Raw genomic sequence first — 23780 nt, 5'->3', positions numbered from 1 at the left:
TCAGGGCACCTGGGTGGCTCAGGGGCTGAGCATCTGCCTTTGGCTTAGGTCATGATCCCAGGATCCTGAGATCGAGTCCCACATCAGGCTCCCTGAGGAGCCTGTTTCTCCCTCTGCCTGTGTCTCTGCCTCTCTCTGTCTCTTAAGAATAAATAAATAAAATCTTCAAAAAAAAAGTTAGACCTCACAGAGGTCTAATTTACATACAGTTAAATCCACTCTTTTGCTGTATAGCTCTATGAGTTTTGACAACTTCATATAGTTATAAACCCATCACCACTATCACGATAAAGACTATTTCTACCATCCTGTAATGTTTGCCTGAAAAACCAAAATAATAGAATTGCCTTTCTCAGAGTGAGAGAAGAGCTACAGTCCAAGGGTTTGAATTTAGACATGTTAAGTTTGAGATACTTACTAGACATCCAAAGAAGGAGGAGAACTGAGTAGGCAGTTGGATAAACAGACGTGGAGTTTGGGGGAGAGGTCTTGGGTGGGAGGTGTACATTTATTAAGAGTCAGGATGTAGAGGATATTTGAGGTCACAAGAAGGGATGGGAGCGCCTAGCAAGTGAGTACAGTCACAGAATAGGAGAGGCTCAGAGACTGATCCTAAGGCCCACGAGTGATTAGAGGGACCAGCCAAGCAGATGGAAATAACAGACCTTAATTAGTAGGGCTCTTCATTCAAAGGTCTTAAGGGTTAAATGAACATATGGAAAGTACTTAGAAGCACCTAGAAAGTGCTTAGTAAGTGAGAGCCTTATTTATTTATTTATTTATTTATTTATTTATTTATTTACCTGATCCCCTAAGGCTCAGTGGTTGAGCGCCTGCCTCCGGCCCGGGGAGTGATCCTGGAGACCTGGGATGGAGTCCCGCATCGAGCTCCCTGCGTGGAACTGGCTTCTCCCTCTGCCTGTGTCTCTGCCTCTCTCTCTCTCTCTCTCCTCTCATGAATAAATAAATAAAATATTTTTAAAAGATTACAAGATTCATTAATTCTACAAATGTGTACTGAGTACCCACTGTGTGCTATAAACATTGATCTGGGTGCTGGGGAAATGGCAGTGAGAAAATAGACAAAATTCTTTGCTCTCTAGTGAGAAGAGGGCAGAAGGGCCAATGACAAAATAAATAGGTAAAATATATAGTATATCAGATGGAGGAGACTCACAACTGAACATTAAGTGCCACGGGCAGGGGTAGGGTGGGACCATTTGAAATCTTACGTTCCTGAGAGGCATCACTGATGTGACTTTTGAAGGTGAGGGAGAAGAGTGAATGGGGAAACAGAATTTCTGGCAGAGGGAAGAGCATGTGCAAAGGCCCTGAGGTGGAAGCCTGGTTGATGTGCCCAAGGAGACAGAGTAACTTGAATAGCAGCAGAAGAAAGAGCAGGCTGGGAGGTCAAGGTGGAGGCCCTGCAGATCATGTGGGGCCTTGTAAGTCATTTCATGACTTCGGCTTTTATTCCAGCGAGAAAGGAGTACTCCATGGAGGCTGCATTGATCTCTATCTTCTTATAATCTTTGTCCTATGCCAACTTGTCCTGTGAGGACACCCAGATAGAAGCACACTCGTTATATTCAAGGTCTCAACAAGCAAGAGAGTATGATTTGGAAAGACTTAACCTTAGGAAGTTTAAAATTCATTCATTCCTCCATTCCACAAGCATTTATTGGTCCCAGAAGATAAAAACAGGCCTCACAACACCGATACACGTAACAGCACTGAGACGGAAATGTGTAGTATTTACAACAGTTACAGGGCCATGTCCTGGATTAACATCAATTTAAAGAAGTCCTGCCCACGCGGGAATTCCAGCGGCCTCATCTTACAGATGAGGAAACTGAAGCCAGAAATGTTAGGCTCCTTTCCCAAGGTCAGATGCTGCAGAAAGTGGCGCTAGTATTTTCTTTGCCACCAAGGGATCTTACAAAGCACGAGATGCCTCCTCTTTTCTTTCTGTACCTCCATTAGCACCAGATACGGTGTTGGGTAAAATAATAACAGTCCAACTACAAAAGTGTAGGCAGATTCTCATGATGTTCTGCTGTTAAATAAAAAAGCCCCAGTGAATAGGCCAGGCTTTCCCTCTTCCCTTTGCCTGTATCAAATGCGGGAAGTGCTCTCTGCAGAAATTCAACCCCATTGTCCCCGGCACAGTGACCCATTCAGTCGCCTGGGCTGGTGCAACAAAGGAGCATCCCATGCCACCGCCAGCATGTCAGCCTGGGACAGGGGATTTGATTCACCGGCTTCGTTTGTTATATCCTGAAAATGAAAAGATTAGAATAAATGATCTCTGAGGTCACTTTCAGTTTGAGAATTTTAGATTCTGATGGGACAGTAGCTGGAGATTTGTGCGCACAGGAGACACAGATGGAGGAAAATGTGCCCCCTCTATTCTTGCTTTGTTTTCTAGGGAGCTAAAGCTCATACCAGAAATGTAAATGACCTGTGTCTTCTGACCCTTTCGAAAATCTCTTTCTCTTTCTAATTAACCTCTCTTCTTTTTAATGTCTTTTGTTTTCTCTGATTCACAGTCCACTTGGTGTTTCTAGAAACTTTGAAAAGGCTTAGAGTCAACCTTTCTTGTAAATTGTCGAGCCAGGGTTGGGGGGGGGGGGGGTGGGCATGGGAAGAAAAAAGAAAAAGAAAAGTTCTTGTTTCCACATGTCCCAGCGTGGAGCAACATCTGTCCCCGATTGGGACAAAGCAAATTGAAAGGGACAGAGGAGTTCTCATGGCCTGGAAGAAAACAGAACTGGCAAAGCACAGAAGCCTCCCTTTGGCCAGCCTCACCATTGTGTTTCCCCCTCTTTGCCGTCCTCCCAAGGGCTGGACACCTGACACCTGCACCTGAGGTTCTCACGGCATTGACAGTGCAGTGGGAAGCCATGTCCCACTCCCCGGGGGCTTTCCCACTGCTTTCCCATGGACTGTCCATCCGGCGGCCTGGGAGGGCCGGTTGGCACGCAAACAGAATAAGGGAAGCCATGACAGTAGGTGCCAGGTGACATGCCTGCTCCCAGAGGCTTGGCCAGCCAGACTGTGAAACCAGAGACAGCCCAGCCGGGCACACAGAGCCTCTCATCCCCCTGGCTTCATGACATGCAGCTCAGAAGACTGTCTCTTCATCAAGTGAGCCTGGAAGGATGGATGCCATGGGCCTTGGCTCACTCCTTGCTTCTCCTTTCCCCTTTGTCTTCTTTCTTGGCTCTATCTCCCTTTTCCTTCCCATCCTCCTTTTCTCTCTCATACTATCCTCTCCTTTTTCCCTCCTTCCTACCCCCTCCCTTTCTTCCTCCTCCCCATTCCTCCAGGTCTTCCACCTGTCTCTGTTCCTTCTCTGCTCTCTCTCTCTCTCTCTCTCTCTCTCTCTTCTCCCACTTCTGCATGTGGAGGCTTTACCCAAAAGTTGCTCAAGGACTTTCCAACTAGCTGCTGATACACCAGGTGCCCAGGTAGATGTACCTGTCTCTATGAATCCTCAACATAAACATGGAGCAGCTGTTGCCCTAGAGGACTGGGAGAGGTGCGAGGCATTTTCTTTATGCCCATTCCTGCCAAGACTGTTTTTGGATATCATGAGTCAGTTGGATTACTGTCTTTGGATTCTCTCTTTCTGATACCTGAGAGAGAAATTGGAGAGCTTTGTTTCAAGTATCGTGGTCAATCTGAAAGGAGACATTGTAGGATCATTAATAAACCAGAACTAAATTTCACAGGAATTTAGAAAAATGGAGTGACCCGCTCACCTTCATTTCATTATATACCAAAGTCTTCTCTGAGACCCTTCTCATCACTCAGGTAGGGAGTCTCAGAAAACTTAGAGCCCCAGAGAAGTTCATCTATAAGGACTTTCCACATGACTGACAGTGAATCTCCATTCCAAGAAAAACCATGGTGGTAGGCTCCAGTGTTCTGCTTTCTTGACAAAAACACAATGAGGAAGACTTCCCTTTCCCCCATAGTGGGAGAAGAGGTGGTCATAAATATGTACTGGTAACTTAGCAGGGCTTGCATGATGCTGGTTGAGAGGAAGAGCCATTCCTGCTGTCTCCCAGGATGGGGCCAAAGGAATCAAGTTGTTGGCAGCCACACAGAATGGTGCTTCTCCATGCAGTCATAGAGAGATGGGCACTTAAGGCAAAGGCCCTTAGGTAAACATTATGGCAACTAGAATGTATGTAGTGTCCCTTTTCAACTGAGACCAGTCCCCTGGACCAATGAATATCAGGTTTATTTCAATGACCACTGTGACCTTGGACACTCCATCAGCACATCTGGATGGCAGTCTTCTGAGGTGACTCCAGTTCTATTTCTGTGGATTTCCATGAGGGGATTCTGATGTTTACATTTAATAAACTTTAATGACATTACATCAAGACAACCCAAAATTTGTTTTTGGTTGGTTATTCTGTGGTAAATGTTGACATTTAATTGAACTTAGCAGTCTTGAAAAACGCGACAATGGAGGTGGTATATTCTTTTTACTGTTGATAAAAAAAATGAACTTGACACAATTCTGGGACCTGAAATGTAAACACTCTTCCCATTTGAAAATGAAAGAATTAGGGGAAGAATAGTCTTAATGGAAACAGAAGTGGATCTTATAAATTCTATCGGTTTCAACTATGGAAATAGAAAGCCACATATCTAAAATGTGTATTGCTGTTCGACTTTTTAATTTATGAAATTTTCCTCTTCCAAACTAAAGATCTACTAAATCTAAAAATCTAACCTAAAGTCTAAACTGAGAAAAACAAAACAACTCCCTTCTCCACCCCATCCCAAACTAAAAAGTCTACTCAAAATCATGAGAAAGTCAATATTACCCCTACTAAATTCTGGTCTCCGAATCCTATAAACCACATCTATGCTGCTTGATGGTTTCTCTGGGGTGTGTTATGGAAAGGGTATTGGCTCTGGTGTCAGGCAGGTGAGGATTAGGGTCCCAGGCCCAGCTGGTGCTTAATCCCCTGGTGCCTCATTCAGAGAGAGTGTAACACCTCCAACACAGGTTGTGGGGATTAAACAAGACAATAAGGGACATAACCATGCCCAGCACAGTGCAGGCTGCCGCAGCGTGAGCATTACCTTCAGCTTCTCCCCTTTCTGCCCTTGACCCTGGGGAGAAACTAGGGCTGCGGATCATACTCCAGCAAACCGCCAGATGGGGCTAATTCAGAGAATCCTGCAGCAACCACTTAAAAGCGCCTGGGAATTTGCCACCATCTCATTTCCTCAATGTTTACCTGAGGCTGGGAGAAGGAAAGGGGAAGTGAGTTAATATTTGACTAAAAGAGAGAAGGCTTTATTTTCATTTCTTATATTGAAGCCAAGAGATCTGTCCTTTCCTCTGCAAACCAAGAGGCTCTGAGGGCTGAGTCCACGGAGCTGGTGAATGCTCCTGGCTGCCAGCCTCTGCATGCCGGAGGTACATAAAACCTAGGCAGAGATGGGCACCACACCCACTTACCTTCTACCTGTCAAAGGTATCTTCTCTTGCAGAAGTAGGATAAGGGGGAACAGAAATCAAGGCTATTGGGAGGTTTGGAGGACGAGGAAATGTACCCATCATTGTGGTTTTTCACTCTGATATTCAAAGGAAGGGGCTATTCATGGGGCATGAGCCCTTTTGAGGCTCCAGGTTGATTCTTTAAGACAGTGAGCTGCCTGTCACTGGGAGGAGTCAGGCACACGTTAAATACTGACCTGTTCAGATGCTGGGGATGGGTGGGTATCTCCACTGGGCAGGGTGGGTGTGCTGGGTGGGTATCCTGACCCACTGAGCAGGAGGGTCTCCCAGATGACCCTTAGACTCCTTCCTGATGCCACCTTGTTTCTCAAAAACATGGAAAACAAGACTAGCTGTGGCAGGCCTTGCCCACATCTCGCCCATTTTGTCTGAATCTGGGGCTGCAGAAGGGTATGGGGAATGAGGCAGCAACCAATCAAGGCAAGATGTATACATTCCTGCCTCTGACGCCAATATTTGCAGACTTCACCTCCTCTGTGTTGGGGTGGGTGAGGGGAGGAGGGCTTGGGATTTACTGCGTGGTCCACAGAGTGGGGTGGGGAAGCTAAAAGGGAGCCCAACTGGGAACTTGCCACTTTGAGAATGTGAATCTAACTAAATATTTGCAATTGACTCAGTCTAAGAGCATGGAGTACCTGGTCTCCTGAGGTTGGAGGGAAAACATGCCTCCCTGCATGAATAATCAAAGTGCTTCTTTCCTTCAGGCGTTATCCTCACTGTTATTATTATTTTAGTGCATGTTCACTATAGCAAAAAACTGCATGGTTGTCAATAACGCATTTTCTAGAATGTTTGTTAAGGAGCTTGCAGGCAAACCGTCTGGGTTTGAATCTTGACTCAGTGGCCTTGGGTAACTGACTTTGATAATCTCACCAAACCTCAGTTCCTTTATCTGTTAGATGGAGCCAAGTTATGTTCATGCTTCACAGAGCACCTGTAAGGAGTAGATGAGATAATATAAAAGACTTTGTCCAGTGCCTGGCACAGACCTATTAGTGTTACATTATTATAATGTAAGAAACTTCTTTTGCATTTCTGTGATATTTCAAAAGGAGGTTTAGGGAGGATACCAGGCCATGAACATGGGAATTAATTTCTATGAATTCTTATAGAGGTCAATTTACTATTGATTTTTTTTTAAGATTTTATTTTATTTATTCATGAGAGGCACACAGAGAGAGAGAGAGAGAGAGAGATGCAGAGACACAGGCAGAGGGAGAAGCAGGCTCCACGCAGGGAGCCTGATGCGGGACTCGATCCCGGGTCTCCAGGATCATGTCCTGGGCCGAAGGCGGCGCTAAACCACTGAGCCAGCGGGGCTGCCCTACTATTGATTTTGAAAGGCAATTTGCAAGGCAGAGATAAGCAATTGTACAGTGAGATACAAACGGACTCAAGAAGTGCTGTAGTGCTGAGTTAGCTAGAAGATAAAGTGCACACAAGAAGAGAAGAAAGAGCTGCTGTCTCATGGCAAGAGTAAGCAGCAAAACCCAGGCACGTAAATTTGCCTTGCAACCACCGTATGCTAAGTGGCCATGAAGATACACGTTCAGCAAGCACTTGGCTACCACGATATCTGAGTTGGTTGGAACTAATAACAGCAAACTCACTCAGATCGCCAGTCTAATAATTCTTTGAGAAAAATGAACACATTTTAAGTTCATTTTTGCATTAGTTCCAACAATAGAATGCAATCTTATGGTAGCAGATTTCAAACAATGTTTTATGAGGTGACTTGAAAAGTGAGTTCATGGTTTTCATCTTCTGGTCTAACCAAAGACAACTTCAGAAAATAGTTGCTGATGGCCAACTTCCAAATGGTTTTCTGTCACTCAGACTCACTAATAAAGATATTTCCCATGTTATCTAGATAGACAGAACCCGTTTTATTTTTAATGTGCAGAAATTTTTTCACTGTCAAAATGTCTCATGAACTCCCATGTGACATGTGTGGTTTTTGGCTTCCTGGTAACTCTGTTTCCTTTAGCACTAGCATTTCTTTTCTTTTCTTTTTTTCTTTTTTTAAGATTTATTTATTTATTTATGAGAGAGAGAGAGAGAGAGAGAGAGAGAGAGAGAGAGAGAGACAGGACTAGGGAGAAGCAGGCTCCATGCTGGGAGCCCAACGCGGGACTCGATCCCGGGACTCCAGGATCGCGCCCTGGGCCAAAGGCAGGCGCTAAACCACTAAGCCACCCAGGGATCCCCCACACTCGCATTTCTTCACCAGTTTTGGCCTGTGTGCTTAGTGGGGGTGGCAGGGGACCTCTGAGACTGGGCAAAGCCAGGCTCAAATCCTATTCCTCTGGCTATAACAATTGGCTCAGAGATGGCCAAATCACCTCTTCTTAGCATGGAGGCAATAGGAGACCTTTGTGAGACATTCTGGCAAAGATTCCCACTGCCTTCCACTGGACCGGGTGTTGAGAGGTGAGGGCCTGAAGCTCCACATTCCCTCTCGGAGCCTTACAAAGAAGCCACGCTGTAGAAGCTGAGGCAAGACCTGAAGAAAGCCTGGTTCCTGGTGGCATCGCTGGAGTTGTCCTCTGTCCCTAGACTTTCCATTTAAGTGAGACAATAACTTTTTTATGTGTTAATCCAGTTTGAGTTGGAGTTCCTACCACTCACCACCAAGAAAGCAATGCTCACCACATGGCATTGTTGTGTAGATTAATGGGATAATCCAGCAGGAAGCACTATGGACGTGCCTGCCATAGGGACATGCAATGTGTCTTACCTGTTTGTAACCACAGCGACAGCCCCAAGAGTCACTAACGTGGTGTATAGGATGCTCAAGGAAAGCTCCAGGAAGGGTTTGGTAGTTTGGGATTGGCAGAAAAACATGGGAAAGAGGGAGAGAAAGGAATGAGAATTTCAGGTCGCGGGAGTAAAGGTAGGAAATGTATAATGCATATTTGGGGCACACTGCGAAGGCCAACCAATAGGATGGGGACTCACGGAGCGGAACACAGGAGATCAGCCAACCTGGCCGAGGTCTGGATGAATGCCAGTCTTAAAAAGTTAGAGCTTGGATTTTGTCCTGTAAGATACAGTGAGGTATTAACCACCTGGCTTGAGCTGACAAATTGGCATGAACCTGACACATCCCTGCAGTCAGTGACGTGGCTTGGAGGCCATTTCCAACTGAGAGAGCCCAGGCCTACACCAGAGCAGGGCCGAGGGGTGGAGAGGAGGGCAGCGGAGGGTGTGAGCGCAGTGCTCAGCTTCATACACTCAGCTCTTCTGTCCATGACCTCTTCCTTGCAGGGGATGTAATACCAGCCTCGGAGCACCAGATGCCTATTAGCCTTTGTCCCTGAGCAAGAAGAATAGAGGTTCCATGGCATTCGCTTTGTTTGGCCTGCCCGGTGATTATCAGTTTTCTCTTTCTGCTCCCTCACCACGCCCTCTGAGTCACCCTGTGTGCTCTAGGCGTGTGTTCCTTTACAGAGCTTTATGAGCCTTTTCTTTTTCTTCTAACACATGTTTCATTTTAAATTGTCCATTCGATTTCTATGGCTTCCGTTTACTTCTTGTGAGATTGGAAAATGGTCCTGGGAGAATGTTGCTCGCTGAAAGCGAAGAAGAATGAACCAATTCGCTGTTCACTTGACGCACGGGCTTTATGAAAACGTCAATGGTAGAACAGAGCAAAGGGCTGCTTTTCACAACTGTTCACACGGCACCGTGGGGCCTGAGTTCTAGTCTTAGTTGTTTCACTAACCACCTTATGGCCTTGGACCCGCTCCTTCATCTTTCTGCCCTTGATTGTCTCACCCATAACATGACATGGTTTTCCCTGGAGGAGCTCTAAATTTGCTCCCAGCTCTATAATTCTCAACATCTGTGTTGAGAGCCAACAGTGGGGTGCAGTTGTGTCATAGGAAAAGGGAAAGTAAAAGACTTTGTGTGTAATCCGGGACCAGGGCAAGTACCATTCCAGGCCCTGTTACCTTGTTCCTTCTGATGGTCTGTTGCAAAGTAGCCTGGATAAGACGAATTACCCTACTCTTAGGAAGCACTACATTTTTCTCTACTCTTACTGGCCTTATAGCTAAAATGGAGCCCCCATTACAGATTCTTCCCTTAAGTGAGTAGGAGTATAGTTTAAAGGCTATTGTTAGTATCCCGGAGGGAGGCCATGAGATGTCATGGTTAGAACAGCTCAAATTTCTTTTCTTTTTTTAGAGATTTTATTATTTATTTATGAGAGACGCAGAGAAGCAGAGACACAGGCAGAGGGAGAAGCAGGCTCCCTGCAGGGAGCCCGATTCGGGACTTGATCCCAGGACCCCGGGATCACGACCTGAGCTGAAGGCAGATGCTCAACCACTGAGCCATCCAGGTGTCCTGAAGAGTTCAAATTTCCACTGTGCTCCTGTCCGGCTGGGTGGCCCTGGAAAGACACTTAACTTGCTCGAGCCTTTGTTTCTTTATGTGTAACTGCAGATCCTAATACAAACCTGATGGATATATTTTGAGAATTAAGTCAATTGAGTTTAACACATGCTGTGGACTTAGCAAGGGTTCCATAACTGGTAGTGATGAGAATAGTTGTAAAACCTGCTCCTTTCACACATTATTCGCTGCTGCCTTCCTCAACCATGGAACTGGATCGAAACATTTACAGCTTCCATAACTTTCACTCGGAATAACTAATAGGAACTTAACTGGATCTATGCTACATGGTGTAGTGGGCCCTCAGCATCTCTCTGGGCCTAATGTTTCTGTAATACCTAACTTTGCACCTACAAAGATGTTTCTGCAGGCTCCTATTTTTCTCACGCAGCATGTTCCCTTCACATATTCTGCTTGCATACTTCACATCTCAGGCCATTTCAACTATCATTAAAACGTTTCTCTTTCACTTACTGGCAGTTTCTTTTTCCAAGAAGTAAAGCAATGAAAGAAAGTCATTTCAGCAGAAATGCTGGGTGTTCATTAGTGAGTAGCAGACAACAAAGTCACGGGGATGTGAGTGCTGGGCGGTCACCCAGTTCATTCAGTAGCTGTATTAGTGCTGCCACATACCAGCCTGGTAGCAGACAATTCGAATTTGTTCCCCAGTCAAATGACAGCTTTCCATGTGTCATGTACCATTGGGATGGCTGAAGAAAGGCCAAAACCACCAGTATTTAATCTGTGACAGCTAAATCCATAGATGCCAATGTTCTCCGAGGCTTCCCCGGGGGGAAGGGGAAGGTGGGGTCCAGGACAGATACACCAAAGTCAGATAAGAGGATGACCCGTTCACTTCCAAGACAAAGGAAGAGAACTGTTGATTTGAAATGCCTAGAAATCTTGATACTACCTTGCTCCATCCCTCCTTGAAACTTAGGAAATGACCATCTCGAAACATCTACTTAAGTTCTTTCATTAGTCCCATCATAAAGAAATTTGGCATCCAGATGGAAGAGAAAGAAGGAAAGAGAGAAAGAAGAAAGAAGGAAGGAAGGAAGGAAGGAAGGAAGGAAGGAAGGAAGGAAAGAAAGAAAGAAAGAAAGAAAGAAAGAAAGAAAGAAAGAAAGAAAGAACAAATTTAGAAAACGACCCCAAACCAAGCATACTACTAGTCTCAGTATTGGCAGAATGACTGAAATATACACTAACTACAAGCTTCTTGGAGCTCTGGTATCTGGGAGAGTAAACCAGCAAGCCTAAAATGAAGCAAGGAGTTTCTTTGCACTAGGTCCCATCTCTTTGCCCTCAAACTCAGAAAAACTGTCTTTACCAAGGAGAAACTCAGGCAGCCATCTCTCTATTGTACAATTATTACATGACGGTCAAGATAAAGACAGGTAGCCAGAGAGGCAGTAGAGCTGTGCAAGAAAAATATATAGAACATGTGAGATGGGGTGGCCCAGGTGGTTCAGCGGTTTAGTGTCTGCTTTCAGCCCAGGGCGTGATCCTGGAGACCTGGGATCGAGTCCTATGTCCCGCTCCCTACATGGAGCCTGCTTCTCCCTCTGCCTGTGTCTCTGCCTCTCTCTCTCTCTCTCTCTGTCTCTCATGAATAAACAAACACACAAACAAATAAATAAAATCCTAAAAAAAAAAAAAGAACATGTGAGAAATTTGTCAGGGCCTATGAACATCAACCAGCATCCACAATATTGCCTCCTCTATATTGTTAACTTTGCTTTAGAGAATTTTCTTTCTTCTGTGTCATTTTGAGTTTCTTAGAAGCAGTAATTGTGACTGCATTTTAAAACTCAAACTAGGAGTTTTTGTTGGGGCGCCTGGGTGGCTCAGTTGATTAAGGGTCTGACTCTCGAGTTCGGCTCAGGTCATGATCTCAGGGTTGTGAGATGGAGCCCCGAGTGGGGCTCTGCACTGGGCATGGAGCCTGCTTAAGTTTCTCTCTCTCTGCTGCTTGTACTATCTCTCTTAAAAACAACACAAAACAACCCAAACTAACAGTTTTTGCTGTGTAATTAGATTTCTTGAAATCTATTATATTTATATTTATTGTTTATATAAATTGTTGCAATCATTCGGGTTACTTTTATTGCTATCATACTGTTTTATGTTTTTCTTTAATACTTCTTTGTTCTTTATGGTCATTTTACTGTACAAACTATATCTTGTTTGTTTTTAATCTACTCTAGCAGCTACAAATTTCTAATAGTTGTAGCAATATTACTTAATTTATATCTCTTGAAATAATAATTTCATTACCAAAATGATTCTTTTTGACACTGGCTCTATCAAGACACACCATTTTTTATCATTTTATTTTATCTTGTCGTCTTTTCCCCCATGTTTTATTTGTTCTTTTATATGAAGGCTATATATATATATATATATATATATATATATCAAACCTAGGGTGTCATTATTAAAATATCTTTTAATTATGTATCTTCTTTATGAAGAATTGATTTAGGATTTTGTGTTTGTTTGTAACCAATTTGTACAATGACTCTTTAGGATTTCATGGGTTTCAAAGGTCACCACTAACCTCTTGGTATTAAGAGTTTCTATGCTTGAGTTCTCAATTTGTGATCTCTCAGAGTGTCATTTTCAAGGAATTGTTTCAGTTGAGACGTTTATGGAATTCTTGCAATGACAACTTGACTAGGTATATACATTTTTTTAAATTCACGACCTCAAAAGTCTAGGAATTCTATTGTTTATTGATATTTAGTGCAGCAGAAGTAAAACTAATGAATCTGATTCATTCCCCTGTAATAACTTTTTCTCTTCATGGATACAGAAATGATATTGTCCTGACATGCATGCACGTACATCAATGGATAATGAAAAAACTACAGGTATCTCATATTCCTGTTGATTGTTGTCAAAGGCTGTTGATTGTTTGCTATAATTTCCTCCAAATAGTTTTCTTTGCATATATCAGCATTATTACTCATGCAATATTTCTCTCTTTTTTAAAAAAATGGGCTTATGGCAGCATCTCATTTAACTCACCTAAATGATGATGATTTGAAATACCATCTTTGTCCCTTGAATATTATCCAAAATACATATTCATTTAGTATATGATTACAGTTTACTGCCACATATTTCCTCTATACTGTGTACTGTTCTCACCCTAGTGAGAGCCAGCAGAGCTGATTCGATTACACATTTTTGGCCAGTGAGGGTTTCTGCTCCAGATTGCAACTGCCCTTAACCAATGAGAGTTCCATAGGTCTCCCACAGGTTGTTATGCAATACATGTTATTTGTGCTCCTGGGCTTCTCTTTCTACTATTTGTTTTGAATTCTGGAAGAAACTTTAAGCTACTCTTGACTATCAAAAGGTTTACTGGTGCTTAATACTTACAGTAAATGCTTAAACATTTGTTGGTATCCATGGTGCTGCACCTGGCCCAAAGAAACAAAAGAAGAGAATCATGCTAGTAGTTAAAATTAAAGTGTTGAACCTTCATGGTACATTTAATGACAGTGGTCTAGGAAGCAGAGGATAAAGATTAATTGGTGACTCTGGGAACACTTTGACATTATGAAAGTCATCATAAATAACACCTTAGCCTGGAAGAATGGGCCTCCAATTACGTAAACTGTAGCTGGTATCTTGCAACTATTTCAAGGAATTTAAGGAGCAAGGAGAAGCCATCGCCAATGTTGAATGTAAGAATTCAGCTCCCAAAGTACAGGGCTGTAATGACTTGCATAACCATCTGACTCAAAGGAAGCTCCCATTTCCAGAAACTAATCAGTCTCCCCACACTAAACAGAATATGTGTATAGAGTCCAAAGTATTTTGCAGCATTATTTGAACTTTTAACTTTATAAAACATCAATACATACTGGACATCTTTAATGATGGCATGTGCATAATGTATCTCATTCTTTCCAAAGACTCCATAACATTTCTTTGTATTAACTTACTATAATTTGTCGAATTAATCCTCTGTTAGTGGATATCTGAGTTGTTTCCAATTTTCTATGTTACAAACAATACTGCAATTGTCATAATACCCTAGAAGATGCTATTTTTTGAGAATATTTATTTCTCTGTGTCCTCACCCACACGAGGGGTTATCAAGTGTTTTAAATGTTTTGCAATTTATAAGGAAAAATTTCTCTTATTGTGCTTAATTTGCAGTTCTTTAATATTAACACATCGATATGTCTTTTTTGTATTTGTGGGACATTTAGACTTTAAATCCTACCAGCTCCTGGTTCATATCACTTGCCCATTTTTCTTTCGGATGTGTTTATAACACTAAAATTTTTTTCTAATATGTTTAGTAAATTTCATACAAAAATACTGTGTAGTCATTATAGATTCTATTTTCAAAGGATTTTTAATGATGGAAATATTCATTATACAGTAAGTAGAAATAAAACAGAGTATAAAATTGTATATAATGTATCATCCTGGTCTTTTTTTTTTAATGCATAGAAAAAAGTCTGGGAGGTGGAAATGCACACATATATTAAGGTGACTTGAGGGGGTGAAATTATAGGTAACGTTAAAATTTTCTTGGTAATTTTAGTATTTTCCAGAATTACTATAAAGCACAATTCCTTATGTAGTCAGAATGAACAAAAAAAGCTATAGTTTTGTGATTATGACTGATCTCTAAGAGTTGTAACTGTTCTGTGCCTCGAGGGCACTGGTGGTGAGCTCCTGAGAAATGTTAACACAGTGGCTCCTTAAGTCAGGATGCAACTGTCTGTAAGACCATGGTGGGGGTGTGGGTGGGGGGAGAAAACAGGCAGCTGACAGCCCGCATATAGACCAGAGGGTCCACACTGCACTGGGGCAGGGCAAGGGGTAGAGGCCAAGAGACCCCACTGGCTGATACAAACAAAAGCAAGTCTTTTTATTTTGGTCACGGTTTTGGTATTTATGGGTGAGCGATACATACCCCCAAAGATTTCACTTTTATGTTAAGAATTTAGTTATGTACAACAGCTAACCTCCTTAAAAAGTTATTAAAGATATTACAATTTGATATTTGCCAAGAAAATGGGAGTGTTTCAAGTTGCCACATTTTCCAGCCTCTCATATCCAAACACACTGCCTTGGCCCTCATCGCAGAAGTTCTTCCCAGGAGCTTCTGCTTGCCACCTACCCTGTCTCGTTTGGCTCAGTGGCTCCAGATTTCCTGTTGGTTACCCCTGGTGTCCTTGTCATCACCTGCAAGCTGAAGACTTCTCTCCCCAGTCCCTTCCTAATCCCTCAGGGATCACTAAGCGAGGCAGCTGGCATAACAGTCTTGACTAAAGATGGGAGGTTTGCATGGGGGTTTAGCAGTGCAGAAAAGGAGAATAGTGGAAGGCAGCAGGGTCTTAGCTTATGACCATTACAGATACTTCCACTCTCGGCCCATGTGCGCCTTCCTGCAAATCACTGGCATCTACTTCCTGCAAGCCAGAGCCTCTTCTCCCATCTTTGCCTCTCCCTGAGTCCCTGCTCCTTGGTCTCCCGTGCTGCCTCTTACCCAAGAGCCCACAGCACAACAGATGTGCATCACTGTCCAAGGAAGGTAGCATTTTTACATAGAGAAATTTTGGTCTTGTTCTGTCCAAACCATTCCCGCCCAGATTAGGTGTAAGTGTAAAGTCTATTAAAGCGTTTTCCCATTCAAAAAGAAAAATCACTTCCAAGGAAAAATTCTGCAGTTACTCCCGCAAAGTAAGGAGGATAAACAGCAAAGAGTCTTTAAAACAGTAAGGCTCTCCCACTCCTCCTCGAGAGCCCACGGAGTCCTCTCATTCGGTCCTCTGTTAAATTTGCTGCCACAGTGGCTGTTTACCAAGCAGAATGGAAAAATTTTAGTATTTTAGTAGCCAATAGGGTTTCCATATCTTAATAGCCTAGAGCATACCTGCTATGTGGCAGCCCTGAACATAAAGATATAGAATTATAGAATCCCTGAGTTGAGAGATAGGCGCAGTCTCTAAAAAACTCTTCTGAATGATGCCCCTGGACATGAGCTCCTCAGAAGCAAAGACTGCACTGCTTCCTGCAGTGACTGCCACCCCACAGAAGCTCTGTGACTGATGACCAGTTCAATGAGAGAATGAGCCAACACTCATTGCTGTATGATCGACAACTTGCGCACCTAGTCTTCTCTGGTCATCTCAAGTGTTAGGTAACTCACTATCATCTAAAGCTGCTCATGATTTTGTGGATCTCTACATTTTCTGTGCAGGAAAATGTGACTTTTAGTAGTTTTGCTCTTTTGTTTTCTGATAACTGTTTATAACAAATGCCTGGATCTCTCTCTATATTACATATATAGTATTTCATATATAATACATGCATTATTAACATATGCCTATTATATACATTTCTGTTCTGATTTCTATCTTTTTTTCAAGCAATATTCTTTCCCTATCACAGCTCCTTAGCCTCAAAATTTTCTATTCTTTATGGTCTAGCAGTAGCAGATGAGAATCACAGCAAAATCAAGGACAGACAGAAGGGGTACAGAAGCCTCATTAGCACTTAACACTCCTTCCATTGGCCTTAAGCTAAGATCAGCTCTCTCTTATGGAATCATTTACGTGGACCTTGAACACCAGAGCTCTGCGGAGGGTGGGGTGACGATTAATGCTCTTGGGACAGCTGATGGCTGGGACAACCCGGAATGATTGGCACACAAGCGTTTTGGAGAAAGTAGTCCCGCCAGAGGGTCAAGCTTATCATGACAAGGTTCTCTAGGGACACAGACCAGCTGTGCTTACTTTCAAATCGGCAGACTTACTTTCAAATCTAGGATGACCGGGGAGATGTTGATTTTGTCAAATTGCCTTTGTATCTCTTTTGGGGTTGAATTTGCTATACTCTCCATGTTTCACATGACAATGATGATTGTTACTGTTAATGATAATGAGAACAAAACACAAAGTCCTTAACAGAAATGATTTCTACTGATTTCATAACACTACCATGATGTGGACACTATAATTTTCATCTTACAGATGCAGATCACACAGAAAATAAGAGAGCCAGGCAATAAACAGATCTAAAGTCTATATACCCCTTCCTCTCTACATGGATTTGTGCCAAGTTGCTGTTGACCAGGGCAGAGCTGGAGGCTCACACTCTTCTCTCCTCCAGAAAGATAGGGGAGGCTTCCAAGTTTCCAATTTCCTTCTATTTTCAACAAAATAAGAACCACAATATTGTCTCATTCAAGCATAACAAAGAGAAATAAAGCGGTTTTTGAAAGGCTCAAGAAAAGCTACAGTTCTAACTCTGTAGACTAAGAAGGATGGAAAATTTAGAGCCGCCTAAACTCCCCTCTCCCCCTGCCCCCAGAACACAGGGTTTCCTACATATTTAACCTGTGATGTAGGAATATCATGGTCTTGTTACATTTTAGAAATGACACTGTGATTGCTAATAGTCACAACTGCCAACAACATTGGACTAAACTTACTTGATCATCAGAGAAATGCCCACACCAATACATACATGTACACCATGGATGCACGTAGTTTGTGTCCAGTTGGTCCTCATTATTTCACAGAATCAGTATTCATGAATCCACTTATTTGCTAAAATGTATCCGTAACCCCCAAATCCATACTGAGGGCACTTTGGCAGCTATTTACAGGTAGGCAGAGAGCAGTGACCAATTCAAGTCAACTGATACACACCTTCTTCCCAGCTGAGGCTGAACAGGATGATGGGCTGGCTCCTTGTTTCAGCTCTCTTACGATAAACAAGTGTCCCTTTCATGGTCTATTTAGTAGCTTATTATGTGCTTTTTGTTGATAATTTTGCTGTTTATAATGACCTCCTGGGTATACGTGGGGCTGTGATGTGCCCTCTAAAGAAAATACATGTGTTAGGTAAGATTCATTCAGGTACGAGTTTTAGTACTGTTCGTCATGAGTTCAATATTAATAAAGCAACAGTATATATTAAATAAAATTTCTTTAAACGGAATCAACAGAAAACAAGGTCATGTATTGATCAATTCAAGAAAGTGTTGTGCCCAGAGGCCCATAGGAACCTACCCCTGAATTTTCCTAAGGAGCAATGGGTCAATATATGCTAATCCAGTGTTCATGGTGACCCCATAGACCATCACTACTGTGACTAACAAGAACTAGCTGTGTGCTTATATACATAGTATGTGTGTGCATATGTGTGTGTGCACGTGTGTGTACTTGTACAGTACCTTATCTGAGTTCACTGAGGCCCTGAAAACTTTGTTTAATTTAGTGGGAAATGATACTTGGAGAAAACTGTTACCATACAATAAAGTACATTTTTCTTAATTAGGGCTTTACGGTCCTATAATTGGTCTTTTGTTTTGCTGCACTAATTTCGATCAGCAATAATTTGATTGCACCAGCATGATAATGTTGCTCAGCTACTGCTTGGAAGAGCGAGGACACGTGGGTTATAATGGTTTGCGAATGTTACTGCAAGAGCACTTACTTGGAATACGGCTACATTCCAAGCAACATTTTTTACTTCAGAAATCTCTCCAAGAGTTTGTTATCTAGTTGATAAATGGACTTTTGGACATAATAGTCTGTCCAGATCTCTCTATGTCAACATACACAGTATCCTTAACGAACTGAGTCAGACCCTGTCAAAGGCAAACCTGAATCCTCCTAAGTCCACTCCCCTACTGCTACCATGTGGGAGAGAAGAAAGGTGTTTGACAGTTTCATTTATCTTGCTGCCCCAGTTGCTTCCAGGAGCTTCCCAGAATCTCCCTGTTTTCCACATTTGCTCAGATCCAGCTTCAAGGCATCTTGAATTTAGGGAAGAAATTTAGTAAAAAGAAACAGTACAGACTAAGACAAAGTTGCTGTTTTTTTTTATTTGATCATCACTCTAATTAAATTATAAAAGCAGCCAATGTTGTGGAATTTCCATTGGGACTGTTAATTACCTATGTTGATTGGGCAAATGACTCGATTAGGCAGAGATTTCCTGATCTGTAAAAGTAGGGATCGTAAGAACAGTCTTTAGAGTCCCTTTTAGATGAACAATACCTAGACTCTATGCTTTGAGCTGGACTATTCAGGATAATATTGGGATTTTCTAGATCATCTTGACTTTAGGAAGATTTCTATGTGCTTTAGATCCTGCAAAATGCATAAACAAACATAACACTTCATATTCAACCTGACAACTGGCCCATTCGGTCTCCGTTGGCTGAAGACGTTAGTTTTCCTCCATGTGATCCTCAGAGATCACAAGTATTGTTAATTTGTTAGATCATGCACTCGACAAATATTATTGAGGCCCTACAGTGTTGTAGGCACATAAAAAACAAGATATGGTCCCCATATTTAAGTCAAACCAAGATAAGAGTTTGATAATTCTGTGCTTTAAGGTTAATAATTCAATACCTTATCAAATTATATTCTTTTAAAATATGCTCAACATTTTAAGCAATGAGAGAAATGTTTTTCTATTTATTTCAATACTATGGAATTATCTATATTTTACATACAAGAAATTGTGTGTGGCAAGCTGAGTTAATTGGGATCATGTTTTTTAGCTATTTTAGAAATTTTTTTAAGGGACCATAAAAACGACTCCTCCCTCCCCCCAAGCAGCTACCCCTGGCTCACCCTCATACTTCTGTCCTAGAGATTAAGAGCTTTTCTTTTTCTTTTTGGTAATCAATTATCAAATCAATCAGAAAATGTTTATTAAGTTTAAGATTTTAAGATTAAGCACTTATTAAAATATTTATTAGGTGGGATGCCTAGGTGGCTCAGTGATTGAGCGTCTGCCTTTAGCGCGGGGCATGATCCTGGAGTCCAGGGATCGAGTCCCACATTGGGCTCCCTGCATGGAGCCTGCTTCTCCCTCTGCCTGTGTCTCTGCCTCTCTCTCGGTCTCTCATGAATAAATAAGTAAAATCCTTAAAAAATATATAAAATATTTCTTAGGTAGCTTACTATAAAGCTATGATTTCTTTTGCTCCAGGTGCCTAAATATTTACTTTACTGTTTTTGTTATTTTTATAAGCTTTTCAACACTCTTTGTGAAATGAGATAAGGTAGAAATAAATGATTAGCTTAGGTAACATTGGTGGCATTTCTATGCATCAATTTAGCTCATGTTGTCTAGTCTGTTTATATTTTACTCTAACTGAAGTTAGGTAAAATATCTTTTTTTGAGAGGCAAAATCTTCCAAATATATAATCTGCTAAGTAAAGGATTGCATTTTCTTTTATTAGATTTTATACTATCTCTTATATAAATCAGTGCTTGACAAAGCAAATCATATTTTTCCATCAATTTACATTGTAAAGTCAAACCATTTTTATTTGCTCATAAATTTACCTTCCACTTTATTTCAGATCTTCAGTCTTCCCTTTCATTTTCTCTGCTCTTACAAACATTGATACAAACACTTATTTCTGAGTTCAAGAATACTGTTAACAAATCTTTTAGTAGAGTATTTTGGTAATAAAAAATAATTTCTACCCATAACTCATCTGCTTTGAACATTCAGATTTTTCTTTTTTTTTTTTTAATTTTTTTATTTATTTATGATAGGCACACAGTGAGAGAGAGAGAGAGAGAGGCAGAGACACAGGCAGAGGGAGAAGCAGGCTCCATGCACCGGGAGCCCGACGTGGGATTCGATCCCGGGTCTCCAGAATCGCGCCCTGGGCCAAAGGCAGGCGCCAAACCGCTGCACCACCCAGGGATCCCAGATTTTTCTTAATTTAGAGTTTATCACACTGGGATATATCTACAGATATATAGCTTTGATAAGTAATGTTTCCTGGGAGTATTGAAATACAGAAGTTAAGATTTTACCACAGAAATATTTTAATTGCTTAGGATGCCAGGTATGAGAGAGAGAACATGACCATATATCTGTATAACCTTACTTCATGGAATCAAATTAACAAAAAATATAATATTAATATTCAACATGTTATTTTTTGTGAAATAAAGTAAATGAGTTTTGTATAGAAATGCCTTTTTATGATGCATTGTTCTCATTTAATTTTGCTAATTAGGAAAAAAAAACCCTCTATGACATTCACTGTGAATCCAAAATCAACAGTTCCTTCTAAAATTTATCCAGAAGGAAAATTAGTAGTCTTTTCAAGTTTTTATCTCCCATAGAAATAAAATTGTCTTAAGCATATTTCTAGAATTAGTATAAAGACAATAAGATTGTGCTGAATAATTTTGCTGATTTTTTTTTCTGCTTCAGAAAGTCAGCATTTTAAATGGAGTCCCTTAGTGTGTGTGATCTTATATTATCTTAAAACTCAATCATAATTAACTGGCCTCTCCCAACTTTATAGAAGGAGGAGCAATCTTCATAACAAGACCTTTGCCATTCAATGCTATGCTCAAAGAAGAGAATTAGGAAAGATCAGGATGCCTGTTACCAGCTGTTCATCAAATAAGAATGTTTCTGTTCTTGGGATAGTTAGGTGTGGTTGAAGTTTAAATGATTTGTTCACAGAAAGAATTTTTTAAACACATAAAGTAATCTTTGACCTTTACTAGATTGAGTCAACAAGTATAAGAGAACTCCCAGTAAGTTTTTGGCTCCTCTTCAAGAACATCAGTGAATCTAAGGAGAACATATCACTGGAACATCTAAATATATATACATGTAGATGTTCTATATTTTATATTTTTATTACTTGTTATTTTATGATAAGATGCCAAAGGGATGTAATTGTGTTTTGCCTTGAGTTCTATTATAATAGATGAGCTCAGAAAGGTTAAATTTTGGTGGAAAAATGAGGAAAAATATTAGTCAAAAGTATTATTTAGAACTAGCAACTGTACATCATATTTAGCATTTTTTTGAAACTATGAGTTTATTCAATCATTATGGTGATGATTATGAGAATAGCTAACATTTGTTAAGCAGCCATTATGTACTTAGCACTGCTGGGCCCCTGAGGTACAATAGTACATATATGAGGCACAGTCCCTGGATTTACAGTTTAGAGTTAGTGATGAGGTGTAGATAGATCAACATATGGGGTGGAGGGAATGTGATGGGGAAGTACAGGCTGTCATGGAAGCACACTGGAGTGATGCCAGATTCAGATTTTACTAGGAAAAGCTGTGGGTCACATGAGACTCTCTGGATGAAGTGATATCAAAATGGTATGAGTTGGCCACACAAAGAAGGTCAAGACTATTCTCAGAAGAAATCTTGAAGCCTGAAGATATATCCAAAGGATAGAATATGCATAACATTTTCAGAGGACTGAAAAATTTTCAATATGGAGAAGCAGAGAATGCAAACATGGAGATAATGAAAAGCAAGCTCTGAAGGGAAGTTTGAGCTGCTCATCAAAGCCATGCTTGAGGAGTGGAGATTTGGGATCAGAGAGGATAATGTCATGATCTGATGGGGATGTTAGATGGATTATGCTGTTACTGTGCAGGTAAATGATGGGAGGGGGCAAGATCATTGGTCACAAAGGAAGTTAGTCAACTCGAAGTCATTTGGGAAAAAAAGATGATGATAGCCCAATGCTAGGGGAGAAACCATGGGAAAGGATGAAATGTGATTTGATTGGCAAGGCATTTAGGATGCAGATTTGGTAGGCCTCGGTGTTAGTGAGGGAGCTTGAGGAAGAGAGGTATTGTCAATTATCAGCCATAGGCTTCTGGGGAGGTAAGGCTGGCATTTAACTGGGAACAGAGGAGGAGGAGCTGGTTTTGGGGTGAGGGAAAATAGAGCATTTAGTGCTCTTTCCCTGTGCTGAGTTTTAGATGGCCATTGGATATTCAAATGAATCCAGAATTTACACACGAGGAAATGAAATTTAAGAGATTACTAAATTGTTCAAGGTTACACAGACAGGATTTGAGCCCAGGATGATCTGGCTCCAGATTCTCTGCTCTTAATCACTATAGAATTCTTCCCCAGGGACATGGACCTTAACGTTCTTTCTTCTCTTTGCTCCTTATTTGAATCTATAAAACGGTATCAGAATCCTGCATTCTAATTCAGCTCTGTCATTAATTGCTTGACCTTGGGCAAATCTTTAACCTTTCAGGGTCACTGTCTAAAAGTAAGTAGTGAGATCAGGTCGGAATTCTTTAAATGGGGTTTGTGAGTAGGAGCGGAAGGAGCTCAGGGAAAGAGGGCCATGAACATGCTTCCCTGGAAAAGCTTTATCACCTGAAAGGATTTCTCAAACCATAAACTCTCACCTGAGTCCTGCTCCTCCCTCCATATTCTGATATTCTCCCCAGCGGGGGCATCCCTTCTAGTTGAGGCTCACCGTCTTGTCTTGGGTTGTGTCCTTCAGGTATGCTCAGAGAAAAAAACATTAATAACCCAGATAATATCACATTCCTTCATATGGCCAAAGACACTTCAAAGTTCTGTCATTGTAAATCACCTTCCTTAAATTATACAAGAGGGGGTGCCCAGGTGGCTCAGAGGTTGAGCGTCTGCTCAGGTCGTAATCCTGGGGTCCTGGGATTGAGTCCTGCACTCAGCTCCCCACAGGGAGCCTGCTTTTCTCCCTCTGCCTCTGTGTCTCCCTCCCTCTCTCTCTCATCTCTCTCTCTCTCTCTGTGTCTCTCATGAATAAATAAAATCTTAAGAAAAATTATACAGGAGAATAGTGTTTTTGCTTGTTTTCTTGCTATGTTTTCTTTTACTCAATGTGTACCTGCTGAATACTTACTATGGATGGACTAGATCATGCTCTAGACACTTGGGATATAGCTGTGAATAGAACAAAGTCCTGTCCCTAGTAAACTCACATTTCAGTGGGGAGAGACAGGTAATAAACTAAGGATAAACAAAAATATCAGATGGTGA

The 23780-nt window shown here is 41.5% G+C and overlaps 2 long non-coding RNA genes across 4 annotated transcripts in view; one reads left to right on the top strand and one right to left on the bottom strand.

The window, feature by feature from the left end:
* Positions 1-879, top strand: part of LOC111098813 — a 56021-nt gene extending 55142 nt beyond the window's left edge. Inside the window, exon 3 of one of the 2 annotated variants that reach the window (XR_005369638.1) lies at positions 817-879. This is a non-coding gene — a long non-coding RNA (uncharacterized LOC111098813). The remainder of the gene's footprint in view (positions 1-816) is intronic. The other variant, XR_005369637.1, reaches the window with a different exon arrangement.
* A 12057-nt stretch (positions 880-12936) lies between these two features.
* On the bottom strand, positions 12937-23481 carry LOC111098692. 2 transcript variants are annotated; one of them, XR_005369220.1, is made up of 4 exons: positions 23162-23481; positions 17635-17807; positions 16737-16849; positions 12937-13377 (listed from the first exon to the last, which is right to left on the bottom strand). It is a non-coding gene; the product is annotated as an uncharacterized LOC111098692 (long non-coding RNA). The 2 variants fall into 2 exon arrangements; XR_005369219.1 differs by lacking the exon at positions 12937-13377 and adding an exon at positions 14356-15774.
* Positions 23482-23780: the final 299 nt, after the last annotated feature.

Source organism: Canis lupus, chromosome 14 (assembly GCF_011100685.1).
Source record: "Canis lupus familiaris isolate Mischka breed German Shepherd chromosome 14, alternate assembly UU_Cfam_GSD_1.0, whole genome shotgun sequence".
Lineage (NCBI taxonomy): Eukaryota > Metazoa > Chordata > Mammalia > Carnivora > Canidae > Canis > Canis lupus.
This window is presented reverse-complemented; position numbering and strand designations above follow the sequence as displayed.